Source organism: Zalophus californianus, chromosome 7, assembly GCF_009762305.2.
Source record: "Zalophus californianus isolate mZalCal1 chromosome 7, mZalCal1.pri.v2, whole genome shotgun sequence".
Lineage (NCBI taxonomy): Eukaryota > Metazoa > Chordata > Mammalia > Carnivora > Otariidae > Zalophus > Zalophus californianus.
Genome location: NC_045601.1, coordinates 114,072,767 through 114,085,292, shown reverse-complemented (window position 1 = coordinate 114,085,292; position 12,526 = coordinate 114,072,767). Strand labels below are relative to the sequence as shown.

The 12,526-nt window shown below is 40.7% G+C and overlaps 2 protein-coding genes across 4 annotated transcripts in view; one reads left to right on the top strand and one right to left on the bottom strand.

The window, feature by feature from the left end:
• The window catches only part of STK38 (serine/threonine kinase 38), a 128,880-nt gene that overhangs the window by 39,947 nt on the left and 76,407 nt on the right, over positions 1 to 12,526 (bottom strand). The window lies entirely within an intron of this gene.
• KCTD20 (potassium channel tetramerization domain containing 20) overlaps positions 7,841 to 12,526 on the top strand; it is a 37,334-nt gene continuing 32,648 nt past the window's right edge. Inside the window, exons 1-2 of one of the 2 annotated variants that reach the window (XM_027603559.2) lie at positions 7,866 to 7,962; positions 8,281 to 8,397. The gene's annotated coding sequence lies outside the window, so the exon portion shown is untranslated. Of the gene's footprint in view, positions 7,963 to 8,280; positions 8,398 to 12,526 lie in introns of both variants that reach the window. The other variant, XM_027603558.2, reaches the window with a different exon arrangement.

The window sequence follows — 12,526 nt, the reverse complement described above, 5'->3', positions numbered from 1 at the left end:
CCAGTAATTTACGTGGAAAAATTTTTGAGCATTCCCAGACCCAAGCAAATAACCTCTCTTAAGTTTTCCTGATACCTTAAGGACACATCTTGATAACAAAAGCACAAAATAAATTGAGATAAAGCACAGATGCTCACAGACACAGTTCAAAGCCATGGCACCTTGATGCCAAGATGCTGAGCATAGTTCGGTGGGGGAAGAAACTTGTGCTCAGGTGCACATTGCTTCAATGATTTGCTGCAAAACAAACGCTGAATGCTATTTTTGCTTTTTGCCTTTTTTCTTGTAAAAAACAAAAATCCTCTTCAGATTTCTTTCAGTTGGCAAAACAGTTACTAACGTAGGTCTTTTGTAAAAGCAAAGTAGCATAACTCAAACTTTCAAAAAGCAAAGGATACTTATATATGATCTCCACTCCAAGCCCCAAACGTCTACTAATTTTCAACATCTTGGGGCCTACCAGCAATTACAATAAAGAATAAGAGAGAATACCCCAAACTGCTATCTAAACTTAAGTGTTAAGTGCTTCCAAAACTGGGAGCAAGAAGACAAACTTTCCTTTTTTTTTAATTTTTATTTAAATTCAATTAATTAACATATAATATATTATTAGTTTCAGAGGTGGAGAAGTCAGTGGTTCATCAGTCTTATATAATACCCAGTGCTGGGTGCCTAGGTGGCTCAGTTGGTTAAGCGTCTGCCTTCAGTTCAGGTCATGATCCCAGGGTCCTGGGATTGAGACCCACATTGGGCTCCCCGCTCAGCCGGGAGCCTGCTTCTCCCTCTCCCGCTCCCCCTACCTGCCACTACCCCTGCTTGTACTGTCTCTGTCAAATAAATAAAATCTTAAAAAAAAAAAAAAACCCAGTGCTCATTACATCACGCGCCTTCCTTAATGTCCATCATCCAGTTACCCCATCCTCCCACCCCTACTCCCCTCCAGGAACCCTCAGTTTGTTTCCTAGCTTAAGAGTCTCTTATGGTTTGTCTCCCTCTCTTATTTAATCCTGTTTTATTTTTTCCCTCTCTTCCCCTATGATCCTCTGTTTTGTTTCTTAAAATCCACATGAGTGAGATCATATAATTGTCTTTCTCTAATTGACTTACTTTGCTTAGCATAATACCCTCTACTTCTATCCACATCGTTGCAAATGGCAATATTTCATTTTTTGATGGCTGAGTAGTATTCCAAAGACAAACTTTCTGAAATTGCTTTCTTCACCCTTGTTTGTATGTTGCTATCATGTGATTAAAAAAGAGTGGTTGGGGGCACCTGGCTGGCTCAGTCGAAACATCATGTGACCCTTGATCTCAGGGTTGTGAGTTCAAGCTCTACTTTGGGCTTACGTTTAAAAAAAAAAAATCAAAGAGTGGCTAAGGAAGGGCTGAGTTAGTAATTTCCTGTAATTCCTTCTCCTAGGGGAGAAAGAGAGAGAGAGAGAGTGTGTGTGTGTGTGTGTGTGCGCGCGCACGCATGCAACCCTTAAAAATAAGAATCTACGAGGTCAATTACTTACTGCACCATTAAAAACTACACTAGAGGGCGCCTGGGTGGCTCAGTTGGTTAAGCGACTGCCTCCGGCTCAGGTCATGATCCTGGAGTCCCGCGATCGAGTCCCGCATCGGGCTCCCTGCTCAGCAGTGAGTCTGCTTCTCCCTCTGACCCTCTTCCCTCTCGTGCTCTCTATCTCTCATTCTCTCTCTCTCAAATAAATAAATAAAATCTAAAAAAAAAAAAACTACACTAGAAAGCACACATCAGATAGAGAACCAAATGCCCCCTTAAGAAAAGACGTTAAGGAGAGGTGGGTGAGGGGGGTTGGGTAACTGGGTGACTGGTATTAAGAAGAGCACTGGGTGTTATATGCAACTGATGAATCACTAAATTCTACCCCTGAAACTAATAATACACCATATGTTAACTAAATTGAATTTAAATAAAAATTTCAAATAAAAAAAAAGATGTTAAATTCTCTTTAAAAGTAACTCAATTGTTACCAATGATTATGGATAAAAAGAGAAAATACTGAAACTATTTTGTCATCATAACATGGTTTATTTTCAGGGCGCCTGGGTGGCTCAGTCCTTGAGCGTCTGCCTTCAGCTCAGGCCATGATCCCAGGGTCCTGGGATTCCCCGCATTGGGCTCCTTGCTCCGCGGGGAGTCTGTTTCTCCCTCTCCCCGCCCCCGCCCCCCCACTTGTGTTCCGTCTCTCGCTGTGTCTCTCTCTGTCAAAGAAATAGATGAACTCTTAAAAATAAAAAAAAGGTTTATTTTCATTCAAACTGCATGTTAAGGAAAGCAGTATATTTGATACATTAATGAGGACAACTTTATCTCATAAAAAAGTCTTTGGGTGTTCCTTTTAAAGATAATATTTGTTTGGATGGGAATGTGTGTATATGACATTAAGAGTCGATACTTGAATAAAAAATTGTTTTAAGTAAAAAAATAACATTAATACTGATAGTACCCTGAATTTCTCTAGTGCTTTGAGATTATAGACTTTTGCATACATTTTGACTACGTTTTCTTCCTCATAACAACCTCAAGGCAAAGGTGGGTCAGTTATCATGTTACAAATTAGGAAACCCAAGCTGATGCATGACTTGCTCAGCCAGTAACTGGTGGAATGGCCTCAAACTGAGGTCATCTGGCTCTTTTTCCAATGTTTTCTTTCACTACATCATACTGCTTTATGAATCTGATATCACTTCATGTTTTTGTACTTCCTTTTTCGTGTACTTTGTACATTCACAAACACAGATGTGCTTCCAAGTGGCATCATAACTCCAAATAAACAAGAACACTTTGGGCTCTTGGTTAACAAGCAGAAGAAACCTTTCTGAATCTACCTAGTTCATATTTATCTTACTGTCTTTTTTTAAGATTTTATTTATTTGAGAGAGAGAGAGAGAGAGAGAGAGAGTGTGTGTGTGTGTGTGTGTGTGTGTGTGCATGGGGGGGAGGAGCAAAAGGAGAGGGAGAAGCAGGCTCCCCACTGAGCAAGGAGCCCAATATGGTATTTGATCCCAGGACCCCGGGATCACGACCTGAGCCAAAGGCAGATGCTTAATCAACTGAGCCACCTAGGCTTCCCTTTTTGTTTTTCATTATAAAGTTTCTCAAAGAGTGGAGGCAAGGGGCCAGGACACATGCTTTGGTAAACAGATTTTGCCTTATATCAGTTACTGAACGTTTGGGGAAAGGAGGAGGTAGGATTTGAGTAAGATAAGAGAATCTCTTGGTTTTCTATGGTGCCTCAGTGGGTAACTAGAGTCCATTTTGCAAGCCTAAAGTTTACTGGTTCAAACCCTAGTTTGAAGAATGTATATTTTGGGGCCTTGTTTGTTTTCTTTTTCAGATGCAGTTCATTTAAAACTCGTATGAAGTTAAAAAAAATATTCCCAGCATTCTCAGTATCGGGTTCAAGAATGAGACTTTTCTTGTGTTCTGTGTTCATAAACAGAAGCAATGTGTGTTGACAGAGCTGGTGCATGTGATTTGGAAGGTCAGAGTCTGTTTGTAAACTGTAACAGGAGTAATGAGAGATAAACATATTATCAGTTTACACCCAGCCTCTGCTGAAACACCAGGGTAACATATTTCTACATTTTCTGACTCTTCCATTCTGACTCCCAGCAGAACTTCTATTTATAGAGGTTTATTTGATTCTTGAATCTCAAGCTGAGCATTCTATGTCCTTTTAAAAAGTCATAGAATTCTGAGATGAATTGTCCTCACATGTGGGTGGGCAAGGGAGGGAGCTCTGGCCCTTGGCAAAAATCTCTATGGGTAATGTTATAGATTACTCTCCTGACCATTACTGGAATTTAACCATTAAGTTTCAAGAAACTGTTCCTTATCTTTCATTATTCCATTCACCTTTTCTCTAACATTCAAAATACACTCTACTACCTATTGTCCATTACCTGCTAAAAAAAGACAATATCTAAAAAAACTCAAAAGTGTATTACGATGTGGACTGTCTTTCAAAGGATTTGGGGTTTTTTAAAGCATTGTTCTTTTAAAAATAATTTCACCTTAATATTGTTCCAGGAAACCAAATGGATACATTTGCAAATAGCTAGGTGTGGAGAAAATGTATTTCAGCTCTTGGGTAGGTCTAGCCCGTCCCTCCAACCTTTTTTATATCTTTTTATCATAAAATAAAACACAGAAACAGAAGACACTATAAAGGAAATGTTCACCTTAATAAATTATTCTAAGGCAAACACCCTTGTAACTATCACCAGGTCAAGAAACAGAACTTTGCTACCTCCCCTTAGAAGTTCCTTCCAAGTAAGTGTCCCTTCTCAATCACTCCCTGCCATCACCATCTTTTAAGTTACCATGATCCTAACCTTTATAGTATCACCTTCACTTCTTTTTTTCTTTAATGGTTTCTCCACCCAAATGTTCACCCCAGACAGTATAGTCTCTCCCCCAAGACATACAACACACTTCAAAAATTTTGTTGAAATCTTTTAAGTCATTTTTTTTTTCAACTTAACCGTTTATCTCTTGAAAAACAGAGACCCTTTGACTTGTAGAGTTTCCCTGTCAGGACTTTGCAGATTGCATGATCATGGCACAGTTCAACGTATTCCTGTGTTTCCTACAAACTGGCAGCTGGATCTCAAGTCTGCATCAGATCTAGGTTCGATCTCTTTAGCAGCATTTTAAGTGGTGGTGTGGTCTTCCCTCAGGAGGTACATAATGTCCACCTCTCTTTCTATGATCTTAGGAGCTGCTGAGGCATAATGCCTATATCTATTAATTCACAGGGAGTTAAAAAACTGGGATATTCTATCATTTCTCTTTTACTTAATAGTGGAATACTTTATCTAGATTCACTTCTCCTTATCTCTTATTTGATTACCCAAATAACCAAACATAACTTTTGAACGTTCCTTTAGTGGAGAAATCCTGCAATCGTTATGTACATAATTCTCTTGGGATCCTATACCTTTGGATTGTGCTATGTGTTTGTTGAATTTGCAGGTGAGACATTATAAATGAGACTATAAGGTTCACTGAAGTTGTATTTAAGCAGATGTATATTTAAAAAGATCCAGTAGCAAATTCTAGCCACTAGAAACTTAAAATTCATGATCCTCTGGTTGATTGTGTTTTCAAGATCCAGTCTTTGTTTCCAGCTGCTCATTAGCCTTTGCGGCTTTCATGAAGTGATTGTTAACAAAGGTGAACTGATAGAGCAAAGGAAAAAGGATTCTTGTGAATCTATTTTGCAGGGTTCTAGCCCCTCTCTAGAAAGTCAGAAATTAAATATTTACATCTGTATTTGAACACAATTTTGGACTTCCAAATGAAAGTGATTATTCTTTCAAAAAGTCTCATTCTACATGTCTGCAGTGATCTAGAAATCATATAACCTAAATCATTTAGTTTTAAAAAATGCAAATGTAGGGGCGCCTGAGTGGCTCAGTCATTAAGCGTCTGCCTTAGGCTCAGGTCATGATCCTGGGGTCCTGGGATGGAGCCCCGCATCAGGCTCCCTGCTCGGCAGGAAGCCTGCTTCTCCCTCTCCCACTCCCCCTGCTTGTGTTCCCTCTCTCGCTGTGTCTCTCTCTGTCAAATAAATAAATAAAATCTTTTTTAAAAATGCAAATATAATTACTTTGAGAGTTCAGAAATCTTGGGATTTTTGCATTGTTTTTACATTTACTACATATGATGTAGAAAGGATAATTAGTTTCTTATGCAATAACTGATACCAGCTATTTAAAAATATTTTCATTCTAAGATGGAGTTGTTTGGTGTTGACAGAGGAAGGCATTTAAGGTGCCTCCCGGAAGCTCTCAGGAGTTCAACTGGAAGCAATTAGGGAGAATTGCCATATGCTCAGTGGGTGCTGAACAAGAATTTGGGGGTCAGATGATCCAGGTTCTCAGCCCACTAGCACCACTCTGTAGTTTAATGACCTTAGATACTTAACTTGTTTATGTCTTGTTTTCCTCATTTGTAAATCTGAGTAATAAAATCTATCCCCCAGGGTTGTTGAGAAGTTTAAGTGATGTGAAATACTGGAAAAGGTGCTTTGTAATATTTTCCGGTAGTAGACAGCATATTCAAGGAGATTTAACACAGTTAATCGGATGAACTGTATTGCCTTTTGAATTAGCCATTATGGCAATGGAAAATTCCAGGTCTGCCAATTTGACATTAGAAAGGGTTTCAGCTTCAGATACAAATGCATCTGAGAGATTCAGGTTTGGAGAGGCATTAACTTACAAATGAATGATAAAAATCAGCATACACCGGTGCTTTCTATGAATATATATTTCTCATACTTCATCTCCTTGGTGTCTACCCCCCAAAATTGCTAGATCTGATATGCTATTCATTACATGAAAGTAGAAACAAAAATAGAACAATTTAGTCTTAACTATTAATTAAAAGACAGTCATTAGCCTGATTGTCTGATCTTCGTGCCAGATTTTTGTGTTACAAATCTGCACAGAGAAAACTTTCCAGAAAGGAAGAATTTGCTTCAAGAACTATCCTGCAGGAATATTAAGAAGGTTTTCTTCCTTTCCTTCTTTTCTGCCCTCAGGCATAACATTGCACTTTATGGAAATGGAAATAAAGGTATTAGTTTGAACAATCCTCTAGGTTACTTTGAATGTAAAGTTTGGATCCTAAAATCCTCGAAGACCTCTAAAAGTCAAATTATAATGAAAAAAATGTATAGCTTCAGTTTTTAAAGTTAAAGTTGTTGACCCTGATAACGCAGTTTTGCTCTACAAGTATCCAGCAACCATTTGCAACCTATTAGAATGAGAGTCAAAACCATTTCCTCATATTCCTTCCACTTCAACTCTAATCCTAATCTTTGGCCTCAAATTAGTTTCTAGAGACTTTTGTAACAAAAAAAAAGTTGACTCAGAATTTAAGAAATCGTGCTATTAATTTACACGGTTTTCAACAAAATTTTTAAAAGATTTTATTTTTATTTATGAGAGGGGAGGGAGGAGTAGAGGGAGGACAAGTAGACTCCCCCCCCCACCCTCAGCGGGGAACCCGACGCCGGCTTTGTCCCACGACCCTGAGATCACAACCTGAGCAGAAACTTGAGTCCCACGCTTAACCCACTGAGCCACCCAGGTGCCCAGTTTTCTGCAATTTTAAAACTGTTTGCATAATAAGTATAACTTTATAACTTTTTAAAAATACAAAAGCCACTAGAAATCAGGACAATAAGGACTGATACTATTTCCTTCATGTTTTCAGCACTCGTTTTATAGGACATGGACCGTACCTTAATATGTTTGAGTGTTGAAATATTTTACTCGTAACACAACCAATTCTCCAATAATTTGCTTCCGGTTGATTTAAAATTTGTAATTCAACTTCGTTTGCTATATCTACCATGTGGTTTCATGAATTCAAAGTTTGAGAAAAATGTGGGTGGTTTTTTTTTTCCTGCTTTGGTCAGAACGCAAACCCAGGATAGGGGCTTCTAAGCAAAACGTGTTTAAGGAACTCCGTTATTCTTACTACATACCCCCTTCCCAGATGCGTGGAGAGATCGAGGCTCCACAATCTTCTTTGAGCATTAGCTGTCCTGGGGCTGCGGGAGATTATTTTACAACTCAGGTAACTACCTTTAATAATTGAAAGGGGGCATCCGCAGCTCAGAAATCGAATCCACCCCAGCAGTGCAGGTGCGAGAGCGTCCTCCTTCGGGCGGGTGGGCGTGTCGGGAAAGAGAGAGGGCACCTATCAGCGGCCACCCCAGGCGGCGGGTCCGAAGCCCGGCCTTCCCGGCGTGCCCCGCGCGCCGAGGGGACTCTTAATGTGAAGCGCCGGGTGACTCAGCCGCGTGGCCGCGCCGGCCAGGTCGGGGGGCGCGCGCCGCTGCGGCACGGCGGGTCCCCGCGGCGGCTTCTCGCGGCGCCGAGTGCGCGCGCCTCCCGGGCGGGTTCAGGGAGCGTCAGGTAAGTGTGGCTCGGAACCCGGTAGGGCGAGTGCGGAGGCGGGCAGGGCCCGGGCTTTGCCTTTGTGTCGGGGGGCGTAGAGGGGGGGGTGGCGTCTCCTTAGGCCGCCGCTCGGGCGGACGCCCGCCGGGTCGGACCCCAGTTGGAAGGCCGCGGGACTAAAATCATTGCGAGGAAAAATCCGCAAGTGGGTTTCGGCCGCCCGTTTTCGTGCTGAGGATAAAGTCTTACAATCCGGGAAAGGGGGTGTCACCTTATATGGAAATCGTAAACGCAGTCGCGGGGACAGCTAAAGTGTAACTTGACTGTTTTCTGCAGGCCTGGGGTGTTTTCATCCCACCAGCAGAGAAATGACGGTAACCGCGGAGTGTTTCTTGATAACGCATTTGCAGACGGCTTTTTTCCTGGCAGTTAATGGAACTCATTAAGAATCAGGTAGTTCGGACGGACCTCTTGTCAAACTCTGTCTGGAGCGGAGAGTGCGTCTTGCTCCCTCCCCACCCCTGCTTCTGAGTCTTCCTTCTCTGCCACCCACAAATTACTGGCTTTCATTAGTAGCTCTCAGTGCAGAAGAGCTGGGCAGAGCCTTAACCGGGGATCTTCTTTTGTTTTAAGTGAAACCGTACTTTTTATAGCAGACAGTGACTTCAGGTTTACAAGCCTAGTTCTGCACTATCACAAAACAAAACAAAAAAAACCTCTTCTATTTTGGAATTTGTGATTCTTCCTGAAAATTCCTGGGTTGGACCGGTTTATTTTTAAACAAGAAGCCAGTGAACAAACACGGTAAACAAGGCCTTGGAGGAACTCTTTAACCAGTTCGTGAAAATGCATTTTCTAGGCCCTTTCATTGTGCCCCTATGAACTGTTAGACAGCTAGCTGCAGCTGTGACCTGAGAAATTGAGGGGTTTTTTTAATGGTCCCCAAAACAAAATGGTGTAGTCAAATGTAATGAATCCAGAGTCAAGAGAACCTCACCTCCGTTCCTATCCCCGTCCCCACCCCCCACTCCCATTCTGGGGTAGTAATTCTCAAATGTAAGTTTGCTCCTTAAAAATGCCAGTACCACTCCCAGAAATTTGATTCTCGAGATCTGTGATGAGTCCCTGAAACTGCGTTTTAAACAGGCACCCCCTTCCTTGGGGTGTTATGCCACACTTTGAGCCACACCACCATAGGGCTGGCCTGAGAATCTTTACAACTGCCCAACTCCGTCATCCCTTTGTTGATTTACTCTCCCCTCCCCTCCAACCAGTCATAAGCCAAGAAGCTGGCCTCTCCAAAGGGAAACTTAAGCTAGTGTTTTCTTGGACTCTGACACCAGGGTAGGAAATGACTTGCATACATATTCTGATATTGCCTTGGTGGGTTAGAGATAGCCAGTGCCTATTGGTCTGCTTCCAGTATCCTCAGAATTTACGCAGTGCCATCAGGCCACATCTTCCCATCGCAACTAGCTCAGTGTCAGTCTTCCCGTTAGAACCAGGGCAGCCAATGCCATGTAATTTCCATGGACTTGAGTCCTCAGATTTCATGGTACCTAGCGGTACTGGTAGCATTTATGAGAGCTTTCAGTTCAGCTGAACTTGAATTCAGTGATCAAATACCCCAGTAATGCCTATTTTGTGGAAAGCCTGTAGGGGCCACTTTATTGCAAAGATGGCACACAGTTGCGCTGCTCCCTTGAAACGGAAATGAGGGCTAAGTAACCTCTGCTGCTAAAAGCTTTTTCTAGTTCCTCTTAAATAGATATGTAGGGGTGAGGTTAGAGTTAGGCTGACTTCTGTTTTTGACATCTTTTTTGTCTCCTATCTCTTATTAATCTTTTTCTGATTAGTCCACAAATATGTCTTTCCTTCTATAGCCCTGGACTTGCTGATTATTGTTTCTTTCCCCCTACCCCTGAATCTGAACATGTCTGCCCCTCCTTGGCTAACCTGGAGTAAAAAGTTTAGGAAAGTTGTTGGAATGCTGAATGCCTTCTAGTGGGAGGACCCAGAATCGTGAAAATATGAAGCCTAGAGATATAAGGAAACCTATTACAAATTTATCTAGTGCAGTCCTCTCATTTTTCAGATAAAGAATCTGAGAGATGAGATGGCAGAGGTGAGGACCCCTGGCTCCTAGCCCAGTGTTCTTCCTGCTATAAGTCTTCTCAAGAAAAATGCTTCAAAAATTAAAAAGGTCGAAAGAAATTCAGTTATAAGTAGAGAGAAAATCTAGAGACTTCCACGTGACTACAAAAGCAGTATTTTCTGGAAGAATGGAGAGTGAAGGAGAATGTGATGTAACCATATAAATCATGGAGTGGGAGTACTAAAATAGGACTGTGAAGTTTGAAATAGTAGTAAAAGTTCAAATAAGAGCAAACAGTTACCTTGAAATCCCAAGAGACATTACAAACTTAATATTTTTTAAAAATTCAGTAAAGGTTAAGATAAGTACATTGGTGAATTTTTATCAAATATTAGATGTTTGAGCAATGTCCAGAATGTTTTGAAGTTGCATAACTATACTTGCTCTTATTGACGTTATTAGGTATTCTGTGGGAGACAATATAAAACTGATCTAACTAATCTGATTTAATATATTAGGGGAAATGAGATTAATGAAATAGTATATGCATTTCTGGAATGTAGGGAGGAAATAAGAATGGATGAAAAAAGTTTTTGATATTTTGAGGAGGAGCGCAAGCGCATATGCGCATACACACATGTGGGGGAGGGCCAAAGGGAAAGGGGGAGAGAGAATCCCAAGCGGGCTCTATGCCCAGTGCAGAGCCCGATGCAGGGCTCAGTCTCACGACTTTGAGATCATGACCTGAGCCAAAACCAAGAGTTGGACGCTTAACCTACTGAGCCACCCAGGCGTCCCAGGAGAACCTCTTGATATTTTTGCTTGGAGTCCTCAAATTAAACATTGTTGGATTCTCCTTGTATATTCATGAAAGTAGAATTAGAAGGGTAAGGGCTTAATAATTAGACATTATGTGCCAGACACTGTACTAAATGCTTTTATATCCATTGTCTTATTTATCTCCATTATAGAGCTGAGGAATCAAAGGTGCAAAGAGCTTAAGTTTGCCCAAAGTCATACCCCTAATAAGTGGCAGAGCCACTGTTTAAACTTAAATCTGCCAGCCTCCAAAGCCATTAAGATATATGCTCGATAGTGCCCTCATTATACTTCATTGGGTGGTAGTTCAGGATATGGGCATTGAAGTCAGTCTTTCCTAGGTTCAAATCCCAGCTCCTCTATTTACTAACTTGGATAAAGTACTTATCAGTTTCTGTGTCTCTGAAACGGAGGTTGTTGTAGTTATCTAACTCAGGGTTATTAGAGTCATGTTAATTCATGTAAAGTGCTTAGAACTGTGCTTGACACAGTAAATTCTCAGGAAATGTTGGCTTTTTTTTATTTCAAGATATTCTTTAGATTCAGATTGTCCTTCCTACTGTTAAAATGCTAAGGCTTTATGATAAGTATAAACTTTATCTCTGTTCTTACTAAAACAGGTGGAGCCTTACAAAAATTTTGGAAAATACTGGGGTATAGTGCAAAGATCCGTGACTGGGGCCAGAGGGTTTGGTGTCTATTTGTTTCATAGAGAAGGTTGTAAGGATCAGATGAAGTTAACAACTATGAATGAAATTTAAATATTATTTGTATAGCATATACAGTTATTAAAATTAGAGGAAAGTTACAGTAAATTATTGACAAGATTATTAAAAGAAAGTTTGGCTTCCTTAAAAGAGCTAGTGATTTACAGTTCTATAGGAAGATCACAGTCTCTACCATAAAACCATATAAGATTCCTTCCATGTGTTTGTCCTAAATCTCTTTTTTGGTGGCAGAGCCTGAAATTTAATTTTTGCAGGTTTATCTGTATAGTAGTTTGCTAGGGCTGCCATAAAGTATCACAGGCTGGCTTAACCAACAAATTTAGGAGGCTGGAGATCTGAGATCAAGATGTCAGCAGGATTGGTTTCCTGTGAAGCCTCCTTGCTTTGTAGATGACTCCTCCCTGTGTCTGTGCCCTCATTTCCTATTCTTAAAAATCCTGTCCCACCCTAATAACTTCATTTCACCTTAATCACCTCTTTAAAGTCCTTATTTCCAAACAGTCCCATTCTGAGGATTTAGGAGTTGGGAATTCCAACAACATACAAATGTCGAGGGGAACACAGTTTAGCTCATAACAATTTGTTTAGGGAATTGTTATTTTTTTAATTTTTTGTTTAGGGAATTATATGCCAGGTAATCTGAATGTTCCATTGCCCTTATTGTTGAGTGCCCTGTGCCCTGGGTCTCAGGCGGCATCCTTTATCCCTGTGCCTGCCTCCCTATCCTAACTTCCACCTGTTACTTAGAACCATGCTTGCCGTCAAGTACCCTAAGAAACACATCATGCCTCTGCATTAAGTCATTGCTTTTGGATTTAAAGCAAGAATCTGCTTGAGAAACGATGCCATATATTTAATCTAGTAAATTCTTAATTTGTTTGGTAAACATATTTCTTCTTTCATCTAAGTGGAAGAATTTGGAAATCTCTTATGTAATTTT